The sequence below is a fragment of the Perognathus longimembris genome, chromosome 2 (genome assembly GCF_023159225.1).
Source record: "Perognathus longimembris pacificus isolate PPM17 chromosome 2, ASM2315922v1, whole genome shotgun sequence".
Taxonomy (NCBI): Eukaryota; Metazoa; Chordata; class Mammalia; order Rodentia; family Heteromyidae; genus Perognathus; species Perognathus longimembris.
This window is the reverse complement of record NC_063162.1, coordinates 123006376-123020079: the sequence shown is the minus strand read 5'-3', so window position 1 is coordinate 123020079 and position 13704 is coordinate 123006376.

The window sequence follows — 13704 nt, the reverse complement described above, 5'->3', positions numbered from 1 at the left end:
GCAGCTTAAGATGTGTACTGTGAAATATATGTAGAAACTTAATAAAAAAAATTAGGAATGAGTAAAAACAATACTCAGTTTTTAGTTTTTTTATTTTATTTTTTACCTTGGCATTATCTTTGCTGAAGATTTCCAAGGTTATTAGTTGTTCTGGTATCAGGATTATAAATTGGACTCAGTCTGTCATAGCTAACAGTGGGAGCTAGTAACCAAAAGATCTTGAAAATTTCTTCTTTTGAATCTTGGCATACCTTGAAAGGCATAGAAATAAATCAGAAAAGTTTAGGAAGGGGATATGTGAATGGGTGACCTTTTTAAAAAGCAGGCTAGGGAATTGGAATTAGCCTTAAGACTTAACGTGTTTTTTGTCACCAAAAGGCAGTTCAAATCCTTTCATGGAGTCAGACGGTCTGATGAGCAGAGAATTTCAGTGATGGCTAATGAAGAATTAACCATATTTTCTATGTCTGGTTTCACATGGGGTAGAAGTTATATAAGAAACAGTGAGATGATTTTGACGTAAGTAAAAAACTTGTTCATAAGATAAGAATCTTTAACCTATAAGGTACTGAACTAGTAAGCATTTGGATAATCTCAAAATATAAAAAGCTGAAGAAATTTAAGTTGAATCAGATCTTTAGAAACCATTAGTGTCTAATGATTTGGGGAGCAGAATTGCTTAGTGTTACCATTATTGAATTTTTCAACCAATTATTTTACTGGACAATTCTATATTGTATGTTTAGCAGAGAGACCCTCACCTTTACCACTGAAGATCAGAAGCACTTATTCCTCTTATACCATTTGTGTGAAAGGCAGAAATTATTATAGGCTAATATAAAACCCTCAATTACTCTTTGTGTAATAATATCTTCCCAATATAGCCAGATTTACTTTTAACACATAGAGCATGGTGCTGGAGTCAACTTCCCATCTATTCCAGGTTATCCTTCATTGCCCTAAAAGGCCTTTAGCATTGTAATCCTGGGTCCTCAAATGGCCTTGGACAAAATAGTACTGTCTGACTTGTACTTAATACTCCCACATACCTAGGGAGGCGAGGACCTCATTCTGGTGCTTGTTCTCCCACTTCTTGGCTGCTCCTCTGGCAGGTTTTCCCCTTCACTGACTTCTTGATTTCACACGGAAGGAACTCAAAGTGTGCCCTGGGAAGGGTGTAGCCTGCTTGTCCAGCTCTGCACACAACCAGACATTCGAGGATTAGAGTGAGCTCCAGACCCCTAGGACTTCCAAGCAGCACACTACACATTCCCTAAGATGAGAGCACAGGCTCTGCTGTGATGTGGGGACCACTATAATGGGCTTTACCTTGCTTTCTCAAAGCAGAGGCTCCTTACCCTGCTCTGAGAACAAAAGAATTGATTCCCACTACTGGCATTCTCAGTGGTAAAGGCAGTTGATTCTCTGAGTAATGCACTGATCCCAGAGGCACTGATTTTAGGGCCAGGCACAGCAAGCAGGGGAACAGTGTTTTCCCCTGCAACTAAAAGGTGCCTAGCTTTATGAATCTTTGGGGGTCATCCCAGAGTCTCTTCTGCCATCTTCACCCTGTCTCCCGTGTGAGAGCTTCCCCTTGGGGAAGATAGAATTGGATTTGTTAATGCCCCTCTCACTAATTCTGAGGTAAAAATCAAGAAGCTGCAACCTCTCCAGAGGACCCCTTTAGAGTCTGAGCAAGTCAGTTTCTGGGTCCATAGCTATATACTTGAGTTGTCTTCTACTTTGCTCTCCCTTAGAAAATAAAGGGGCGGAGGAGGGTTGATTTTCCTGTTCACCCTCATCAACCTGATAATTATGTGCTGATCAAGACCTATAAAAAAGCTTGAGCCAGCCTGGGAGGGACCTTTTCTGCTCTTAAGCACAGACACTGCTGAAAAGGATTGGGCCCATCATGTTTGAATAAAGGAAACTGACTCTAACTCCAGACTAGAGAACACTGGGCTGTCATCTCACACCCAGGAAGCACCAAGTTAACTATAAAAATTGTATTTGTATCCTGTCTGATTCTTCAAGTAGTATCTCTAATCCCATGGTAGGGACCTAAAATCCCAGTTCAATGGCTCAGGTCCCCTTAGTAATTAATATTACTAATATTACATGCTCACATGTGCGCGCGCGCACACACACACACACACACACACTCCAGAAAATCAGAGAGGTTACTCATTCGACAATAGGCATGCCCTGAGTGCGCAGTGTTTATATATTAAGTGAAGGTTACATTACCTAGAATGACATTAGGTGGGCCACTGAACATGATAGTTGGACACAGTGACAACTCAGGAAGATGATTGAATTGTTAAAAGTCTAAAATAAAAAATCACCTTTACCCTTGGGTGATCTGGACCTTACTGTCAAAAATTTGCATGTAATCCTGTAAGATCAACTGTTGAGTTATATCCAAAAACTATCCACTTGCAAAATGACTTTAGCACCCTAGGAAGAATGTATGAGATTGGGATAGGTATAACTGGAAAGGATTTCAACAGCCAGGCAAAACGGTAGGTTCACATTCTTGGTGGGCAAAGCCAATGTCTGGTGGTATTGTGGAAGACCTATACTTGAGACTCTTCTGGAAAACTAGGCAAATACCTGTGTTTTAGCACAGTTGGCAAATTGTATCCTGGCATTCAGGTTCCCAACCCACACCATAGGGATGTCACTCAAAAAAGAAGGGATATAAGTGCTGTGGAGATTTTCTGTGCATATGGTTCCTGAGTCAGAGCCACCCACCGGGAAGACATTTCTTTGCTGCCTACTTGTGTGGTTTGTGCTATTGGGTTTTCCTCTTGGTTCACATGCAACTGAAAGGAGGTTTTGAAAGTAGTTGTGTTTGTGTTAAAAAAAAATTTTTTTTTGTAGTTCTAGTCAAGAAGTGCATTCATCTCAGAATGTTTCTTATGTATGTTGTGCCCCCCCCCCCCCCCCCCGCCATGCTCCCAGGCTAGGTGGTGTTTATCACACTGTTCTGCCAGGGCTACCACTTGAAACCCTTTCAGGCAAGAAAAGTGAGATACAGGGAGCTGGGTGGTGTCTGTGGGGCCAGTGCGCCGGGGAGAGAGAGAGTGGGATGCTGATCTCCTGGAGGCAGCGTCCCTCAGAGGGCACTGTGACCTTTGGGGACTTCCTGCGGCAGGATATGCATTGAATTTTTTGACTGCATTATCTCCTCTCTTCTTTTTATCTGCCGGACCCCGCCCCCCCGCCCCGCTTGTGACTATGTGTTTGCTGCTGTTTATTTTGTTGGATTGTGAGTTAACCTTTCTGAAGAATCACCCAATTTATGTCTCTGAATCTACCATACTTCATTAATGTACGTCTGTATATTCAGGCTACCACCTGAAGCGTTTACTTATATATGTCAGGGCGCTGGAGGGCTCACAGGTGCCAAGAAAACCACCAGATTTCAGGCCGCTGGACCGCTTACAGGTGCCGGGAATAAACCACACCTTCCTATCGGGAAACAGCATCTGCATCAGCCCTTCTGGAACCACCCAGACTTGCAGAACAAGCCACGTGCTAACTACCACCGCTGACTGAACCTCCTTTTGCCCCTGCCATATAAACCCTGCCTGAGCCAGGCCCAGGCATGACCTCTCTGATCCCGACCAGAGGGGAGCCGGAGAGTGTACCCCAATAAACTCTCAATCACATCTACTTCTCTCTGCGTGCTCTCTCCTCGCCTAAAACCTTTCAATATATTTATCAATTAATTCTAGGTTCCATATATGGGAGAAAACATGCATCCTTTGTCTCTCTGGGCCTGACTTAATTAAACATAATTTTTTTTTTTTTTTTTGGCCAGTCCTGGGGCTTGCACTCAGGATCTAAGCACTGTCCCTGGCTTCCTTTTACTGAGGCTAGTGTTCTACCACTTGAGCCACAGGGCCACTTCTGGCTTTTTCTATATATGTGGTGCTGAGGAATTGAACCCAGGGCTTCACGTATATGAGGCAAGCACTCTACCACTAGGCTACATTCCCAGCCTTAAACATGATTTTTTTTGCCCTATGTCCTTCTATTTCTTTTCAAGTGATGCAATATCATTCTTTCTAACACACACACACACACACACACACACACACACACACACACACATTGGAAAAGTTCAACCATTTAATTTATTTTCCTGAGTTGAGGGATCCATATTAACCAATATGGTTTTGAAAGCTATTATTTTAGAAATTTCCTTTGGAAATTCATTATTTTATTTAAAATGGAAGTCTGGCTCATACCTGTATTCCTAGCAACCCCAGAAGTCGAGATCTGAAGATCTCAGTTTGAAGCTTTGCCCTGGCAGGAAAGTTTGTGAAACTCCAAACAATAGCCAGCAGCAATAACAACAAAACCCCAAACCCAGAAGTGGAGCTGTGGATCAAGTGGTAGAGCATCAGAACTGAATATCATAAAAAGCTCAGGGACAGTGTCCAGCTCCAGGATGGCAGCAAAAAACAACTGAAAAAATGTTTGAAAGAGTACCACCTTAAAGAAAAATGCTTGGCTCAAGTGGAAGAGTGCCTGTCTAGCAAGCACCAAGTTCTGAGTTCAACCCTCAGTTCTGTCAAAACAAACAAACAAATGCTTGCCTTAATATTATCCAAATAAATAGTTTAAGAGATGAGATCATCATGTATATGAGGATTTTGAAATACCTTTCATGCACCCCCCCTTCACTGAGGCTAGGGTAAGAAGGAGGTCACAAAGTTAAGTAATGTGTTGGGTTTCAAAAATTCAAAATTTAGTGTTAGCCGAGCTCTTCCAGGCAAGCAGCAGGGGCCTGCAGAGAGGAATTCTTCTGTACTTGAAAAGGCTCTCATCGGAGCTGAGAAATCAAATATTTTGGACCAAAAGATAGAAAGGGATGAGAATCAGTGTAGATTTCATTCACATCGTGAATGGTAATAATGTCTTCTTCGATCATTTGTGTTCAGCTTTGTTCACTTTAGTAGAGCACTGACTGCTCATTCATTAGTTATAGACTATTTTTGAGGAACATTTAACATATGTGGAATATGATATTAGACCATGAATTTAGGTTGCTTGTTTTGTTTTGTTTTGTGTTTCTCTCTGCAGTGCTGAGGATAACATTTTGGGCTGGGCTTGCCAGCCAAATACTCCATCCTAGCTTCAATTAATTTTTTTTAATATATATATTTTTATTATCAACTGAATTACAGAGAGGTTACAGTTTCATACATTAGGCATTGGATACATTTCTTGTACTGTTTGTTCTCAATTAATTTTTTTTTTTTTTGGCCAGTCCTGGGGCTTAGACTCAGGGCCTGAGCACTATCCCTGGCTTCTTTTTGCTCAAGGCTAGCACTCTGCCACTTGAGCCACAGCACCATTTCTGGCCATTTTCTGTATATGTGGTGCTGGGGAATCCCAGGGCCTCATGTATACGAGGCAAACATTCTTGCCACTAGGCCATATCCCCAGCCCTCAATTAATTTTTATCTTTAGATAGTTAAGAGTTACTAGAATGTGTATCTTTTTTATTATCCTGTCCTAAAAGCTTGGCACAGGACACATCAAGGTGGATTGCCATTAAGTTCTACTGTGAGGTTCAGGCCTGAAGTCTCATCGTAGTTCTGCTGCTCACACTGGCTGTTGTGGTTGAGGAAACATACTGGCCCCAGCTGGATACCGCTCATGTGGCTAGGACTGTTGTCTTATAGTGACCCCAGACAACTGCCAGGCTTCAGGAGGACCAGCTAGGAGGGTGTTGTGTCATTTTTCTCTCTACCACATATTAGGGATAGAATCCATCCTAAGGGAGACTAGGCTACTGTTAGGCCTTTGAGCTCTAGTCCCAGCTCACGAGGAAGATTTTGGAGAAGGCTTGTAAAGAAAGCCTTGGGATCACATTTGCAGAAGATGATTTCTATTGTGTAATGCTACTTCACAAGTAGCCAGCAAGCACAGGGACAGCGCCAAGACCCAGAGTTCAAGCCCCAGGACCAGGAATAAAAGAGATAATGATGAAAATAATTTTAAATTTCCTTTTCTAGGTGATTTAAACTTTTCTAGTGTTTCTGGCTTGTTTTCAGGCATGCTTTATAAATTAAAGTGTAAATCGACATGAAGATCAGTACCTACAGCTAGGATGCCCTCTGGTGCAGCTGTGGTGACAACTGTCTGAAACTTTGTCAACATATATTTTGGGGGTTGGGGAGAAGCCTTGAACTCAGGCCCCCAAGCTCTAGCTTAGCTTTTTCACTCTAGGCTTGAGCTCTATCCCTTGGCTTTCATTGTTCCAGAACAAGTGTGTAGCTGTCCTAAGGGGAATGATGTTCATGTAAGATATGGATTTCTGGAGCTGGGTAAAAACGCCTTTGAAAGGGGACTTGCAGGAACCAAACAGAAATTCTGACCCAACCAAAAAATTGCGTTTTTTGATATTTTAAACATTAGTTTTCAGGTGTTTATTGTTTATTTTTGCCATATTTTATAAATTATGGGCACTTTGCATTGATAGCAAAATGTTACCATTTGTGTCTGTTACCAGTGAATAAGATAAAAATATAAACTTATTTAAATAAAAATACTTTTAATTTTAATACCTAGTACATATAATTTCAATGTCTTTTTCCTTCATTTAGTTGACAACCTATTCTGAAAAGGCCTATGTGGCTCCATCTTAAAAATCTAAGCTTGCTCTCCCCTTAATCAGGAAGTTACACAGAAAACCTGCACAACATTTTTTGAGAAAAACTGCTGAATGTCTCAAACGGAGGATGTATGTGTTAGATATAAACAGAGATTGAAGTTTAACTTTAGGAATGCGGTTTAGCCCGCTATTAACCAAGTTTAACTATAGCCCTCTGCTAACAGAGTTAACTATGGCCCTCTGCTAACAAAGCTAACTATAGATAAGATTAGCCTATTTCCCTCTGCTTGCTTAGTGTGATGTGTTGTTAATCAAACATATGCCTGACTGTGTGGAAGTTTCCCCAGATTGCTTAAGAGTTGTTTGTTTCATGATATAAAAAGACTGCTAGATTGTGACTCGAGGCCTCTGAGTGTCATCAGCGGAGGAGCTAGCTTAGAGGAGCTAGCTCGCAATAAATGCCTCTTTGCTGTTTACCTGAACGGGAGCATAACAATTCATCTTTGTTTGGGTGGAGGGCAGAGTTGTGGAGCCCGAGTTGAGGGCATAGGCACTGTCCCCGAAAGCCCTCTCCTTGAAAGCCCTTTGATGTGGGCTTTGATCTCTCTTTGATAGCTCCTTCAAGTAGGCTTTGACCTCTCCTTGAAAATACATGCAATTTACAAGGTGCCACAGTGTCAAGGGTTTCCCTGCCTCTAGAGGACTTTGTGGTCTAAGCTTGTATGTATCAATGATAACAGAGCTGTCCCTGGCTACTGGCAGCAGAATCTGGTAAAGGTGCCTTTTTCAAGTGTTTTTAAACTTCTTTCTTTTTCTAAAGAAAAAAATAATTTTATTTCATCTTTAAGTAGTTATACAAAGAAGTTGCCAATCATCATAGTACATGAACAAAGCGAAACTTGATCAAAGCCGCCCCTTTCATTATTCTACTCCACCCCTCCTAACTCCCAGTTTCCCTCAATTTTCTTAATTTTGCAGAATATGCATTGAATTATTTGTGTGTGTGTGTGTGTGTGTGCGTGCGTGCGTGCACGCGCCAGTTCTGAGCCTTGAACTCGGGGCCTGGGTGCTGTCTCTGAGCTTTTTTTGCTCAAGGCTAGTGCTCTACCACTTGTGTCACAGCTCTCCTGACTTTTTGGTGGTTAATTCAAGAGAAGAGTCTCATGGACTTTTCTGCTTAAGCTGGCTTTGAACCTCAGTCCTAAAACTTCAGCATCTCAACTATTTAGGATTTTTGGTGTGAGCCTTTTTCCTTTATGATCCTTTTTCCTCTATGGGCCGGTTGCTGTGTTCTTTCTACCGTGCCTAGCCAGGTGTTTGACCTGATGAGCTGAAGTTGAAATGGCAAACTAATTTATCACCCAGGGCCCACGGGGTCAGCATCTTGGCCTAGCTGGTTGAAACCAAGTGCAAATGAGGCCTTGTAATGAACTCTTTGCTTCTGACCTTCCCTGGACCCTTCAACATTCGGTACTCTTCTAGAGTCCATAACCTTCTCATGACCCTGGGGTGAGGCTTTGCAGAAAAAAAAGCCCATAACAACCAATCAGAATGCTGTTACCTTCCACCATAAAAACCTGTCAAAATGCTGTTACCTTCTAACCCGCCAATTTCTGATAAGGGGCAAACCAATCAGAACATAGTTTAGGTTTTAAGAACTCCTAACCTCAGAGACAAGCAGGCTCACCACGTGAAGATGTCCTGTTACTGGGTTGTATGCAGTCTTAGCGATTGGTAATGTGGAATCAAAGTTGTTAGGCTTGGGCTGGGGATATGGCCTAGTGGCAAGAGTGGCCTCATATACATGAAGCCCTGGGTTCAATTCCCTAGGACCACATATACAGAAAATGGCCAGAAGTGGCTCAAGTGGCAGAGTGCTAGCCTTGAGCAAAAAAAGAAGCCAGGAACAGTGCTCAGGCCCTGAGTCCAAGCCCCAGGACTGGCCAAAAAAAAACCAAAGACAAAGTCGTTAGGCTTGTCTTTCTCCATGATGTCTGTTGGGGCTAGAGGGATCTAGATTTTCAGTTGACCTGCTGGTCATATTCCTGCATTTGAGAGCACAGGGGAGATGTCCTACCTGGTTGCTCAAGGTGGAATGGAGCATGGTGTATTATTTGTAGTAGAGGAGGAGTCAGATAGAAGCATAAAGGAGGGAAAGGAATTGGCAGTATATGTTGTGACAGCATCCTGAGTGTGGTGGTATTGTGTTGGGAATAAAGCAGAAAGGTGTTTCTTGGGAACCATCTTTCAGGCATTTCTGGATAAGTATGTTCCATTTTTCAAAGAAATGACATGTTTACTCTAGGATTATTCGGTCTCATACCACTGGATTTTTCTGTACACATTTTCTAGATTCATACTTGAAGAGAATGACAGTAGGATTTGTACCTAGTAAGGGCTGAGTAAGACTGAGATGATTCCAAATGAAAATTATTTTTGTTTTGTTTTTTTGCAAGTCCTGGGGCTTGAACTTAGGGCCTGAGCTCTGTCCCTGGCTTCTTTTCATACAAGGCTAACACTCTACGACTTGAGCCACAATGCCACTTCTGGCTTTTTCTATATATGTGGTGCCGAGGAATCGAACCCAGGGCATTATGTATATGAGGTGCATACCCTACCACTAGGTCATATTCCCAGGCCCCCAATGAAAATTATTTTTATAGCTAGCTGTGGTTAAATATTACGTTGAGGCCATTGCACACTATTCCATCTTGTTCCAAGGGCAGATTAATGTCCTTTGCTAAGAAACAGCTAGATCAGATTCCAAATGATTGTTTACCAGGAATTACTTGAGGTTATATCTTTTTCACAATACATGTTATTTTTTAATCTTCATTTTCTATTTTTTATTCATTTCTGCATATCCTTGGCTTTTGTTTCTGTTTAGGAGAGGATAACTGATATGAAAATTTGTCCATTTATCTAGTGATATATATATCCATTTCTTTAATTATGGAAATATATTCAGACATAGAAATCTTTATTTTGATAGGATAGAGCTCTCTTTGAACTATTTCCACAGATACAAGAAGTCTAAGCATCATTCATAGCCTACTGAAGATAGATTGTCATGGTCAGACATTCGTAGTATCTCACCGATCAGCCCAATTTGGCTTCAAACTCTTGATCCACCTGTCTTAGCCTACTCTGTCTTGGCTTATAGGCATTCCCACAATGGCCCACTCAGGGAAAAAACAAACACCACACTGTTCACTTCCTGGGGTGTTAATGCTTAGGGAATAGCCTTCAAGGGGGTTGAGTCTAGAGGACTGTAATTTTGAAAATAGCCTGCACAACCTGTTTACAGATTATATCAATAGAAAACAATTGTGGTCCACTCTTCAAGCTATGAGGAATTAATTGTATATCACTAATAGTGCCTTTAAATAGACATTCATCCATTGTGCCTATGATATATCAATTCTATATGGGACTGCAGAATTGAAAAACGAGGAAGACTTAATTTCCCCCCTCAAATCCAGTGTGGTAAGAGTCATAGTAAGTATTCTGAAACTAATGTAATGAGTTATTAAAGATTAATAGGAGAGTAGATTAGTAGGAAAGCACCATAAGTCAGACAATATGTTACCCTGGGTGTTATTTGTTTTGGAATTTCAAAATGAGATTTTGACTATGAAGATAGAGCTACCTTTAGTGAGTGAAGTTTCGGTGCTATGGGTATTGATGGGAATACATTACCAGTCTTTTTTTCCTTGGCTAGACCATAGATCCAAAACAACTAGACTATCAAACACTTCTGTGGTAGTGGGATTCAGACTCTCTTGACCCTGATTGTCTGTAATTTATCCATTCTGGAGTTATTGCTGTTGATATGAAAAAGGAGCAGAGACCATTCATGTGGAAGGTAGTGGTAGCAATGTCACTTTCCAGTTCTGGGCTGTGATTTGTCTGTGCATTTACCTTCAAAGTTCCTTATCTGCCATGTTTTAATGCCTTTTGAGGTGAGAGAAGTTGGCGAGTGCTGCAATCCATAGTGATAGCCTCCAGAGCTTGGCAGTTTAGTAGCACCAGATACTGTTCCTCTACTTACAGATCATTTCAGGTCAATCATAAATTCATCTGGAAGGAAGATTTTAGAATGAAACATGAATAGAAAGATTCTGTTTGGAACTTGAATCTAAATAGAAACAGTGTCCTAAAACGAGGGTATGGTGGTTCCTGTGGACACATGGGAGCCAGACTCTTGGTCCACAAGAGACTGCATTGTCCTCATTTGTAAAGCAGACACTAAGTTCTTACCCTCCTCCACCCTTGCCTTCACCTTGCTGCTTCTCCTTCCAAAAATTGGTTAAGGAAATTGTTTTTTGTTGTTTACAGTTTTGATTAGGAAATGATAGGTCATTCTTTAGCTCGTTTTGCTATTTTCACTATCCTTTATAGTTTTGTATTTTGCTGCCCCAATGTAGCAATATCTGAGATCTCATAAATATTTTGTCTGTCTTATCTTTTAAAACCATTTTAAAGTCTTTTTTTTTGCTTATATTCATGTTTCCTTCAGGTTCTCCATGAACAGATGAACTTGTCACCTTCCAGTGTTGATACAGAAGGATTCTTGGATGCCAGCCATACATTGTCATCTCCACTCCAAGGTGAATGTTCCTATCCAGTATCATCAGTATTTCTTAACATATTTTAATCCCCAAATGAACTTGGTTTTAAAATGTAATCTATTTCTTTTTCTAATCTTATTTTTTTAAGCAATAAGGTTAGATATAAGTGTGATCTTCTCCTCCTCCTCCTCCTTCTTCTTCATTTTTACTATAATTCCTGGTATTTAAAATCTCATAGTTAATATTGCATATATTGATGATTGTATTATTTGTTCTTGATGTCTATCTTTCTGTCCAAATGGATGAACTCATAGGATGTTCCTTCTCACCCTATAGCCAATGCTGCTGTGATGGAGTTTAATCCTCAGAGACAGAAAAAAATGTGTTTGTTTAGAATATCCTTACATGTTTTTATGTTTTATGATATAATTTTTGATGACTTACCCTCATTTTACTGTTGTATAAACTTCTTTAGTTAAAAGGATATTATAAGGGGCTGGGGATATGGCCTAGTAGCAAGAGTGCCTGCCTCATATACATGAGGCCCTGGGTTCGATTCCCCAGCACCACATATACAGAAAATGGCCAGAAGTGGCGCTGTGGCTCAAGTGGCAGAGTGCTAGCCTTGAGCAAAAAAGAAGCCAGGGACAGTGCTCAGCCCCAGAGTCCAAGCCCCAGGACTGGCCAAAAAAAAAAAAAAAAAAAAAAAAAAAAATTAAAAAAAAGGATATTATAAGATATTTTTTGTTTATAACTTCTTATTTTGAGTGGCACATTGGATGGAAATCAACCCTTCTAGATAGGTGTTGAACTTTTTGACATATGCCTGTAGGCTTTTTTGTTTTAACTCTCTTTGAGGGTCTCATATTGTATCTGGTTGGCATGGACAATGATTGTGCTATTTAAATTCTCCATATAAGTTGGAGTGATAGGTATGTACTACCCTGTGCTGACTCTTCAGTTGAGTTGGGTCCTCTTGACTTGTTTTTCCCCCAGTATGGTCTCTAAACTTAATCCTTCTTAATACCATTCTCCCACTCTTAGCTAGAAATGCAGGTATATTACCTTCTAGGTATAGAAACTGATTTTTAAAATTAAAATCCCCAAATAGTGTTTCTAATTGTTGCTACTACATTTTGACACTTCACCAGGTTCTAGATGAGCAGATGACCAGAACTTCCAACAGCAGCAGACGGAGCACTGAAGAAATTTTGGCCCATATTCTTTTCTTCCACCTCTAGAATGTACCTTTACCCTTGTCGCCTATATGTACTTATCTAATACATATAACCCCAAAACATTGATGACTTATAATCTTTTTGAAATTGATGTTATGTTTGAAACAATAAATCATTTTAAGCACACTGCTATTTGTATTTTTAAGTGATATTTCCTGAAATATTGAGTGTCTCATCATTTGAGAATCATAAATATTATACTGTTATAAAATATGATTCATACTCAACAGTTATTTCAAGATGTTGATTAAATGTTAGGTTTAGGTTTATAGCCAGGCACTATTGTCTCTTGCCTACAACAGTAGCTACTTAGGAGACTGAGACGTGAGGATCATGGTTTGAATGGTTTAAAGCCTTCATGAAAAGAAAAAGTCCCTGAGATTTTTTTTTATCACTAATTAACTATCAACAATTCAAAATTGGACCTGTGAATAAAGTTGTAGAGCACTAGCCTTGAGTATAAAGGGTGCTTTACTGTACTTCAAGTCTTGTACACACCCAAATGTTAAGTTTAGAATCTTGTACAATAGGCAATGATTCTGAGAATGTTCATAAGTGCAACAGAAGATTTTAGTTATAGGAAATCTGTCATCTACTAAGCTATAGGTATTAACATTTGTATGTGTTATGATTTGAAGTTATAATGTCCTCTAGAGGGTTATATAATGAAATATTTGGTTGTTTGCTGATTGGACATTGTGCTTCACTGTGAGTTGTTTTAGCGAGTAATTAAATCTGAGGAAACCATGAACATCCTTACATAGAAATTATAGATAACTGCTCAGAAGTGCCAGAGGCTTGGGGACCCTGGAACTGATAGATTGTTCCTGTGATGAATGTTTGCTGTCAACCTCAGAGATCTCACTGAGTTACCATTAGCACATGGCAAATAAGGACTCAAATGCCAACTTAGATTCCCAGGCCTCAGACGGTTTATATTTTTTCGATTCTAATGAAATAAAAGTAAACAAGTTATCCATACCTTATCTGATTTGAATCTACTCAATGTTATGGATGGATTTGGCATATCTTAGCTCTCAAGAGTCATATGTTTTCAACCTTTGGTTAGGTATTCATTTTTTATTGCTAAAACTAATAGTCATAATTTACAATTTTCATTCTTGTCTGTTTTAGCCTCTACCATTTAGCAGTATACTTTTTTATTTCTTTGAAGATCCTACCCCTGAATTCTAACTTGTTCCTTCTTTTCCTACTGATTGGAATGCATATTGGTTTATAATTTACCTTTATTTACATAGTAATT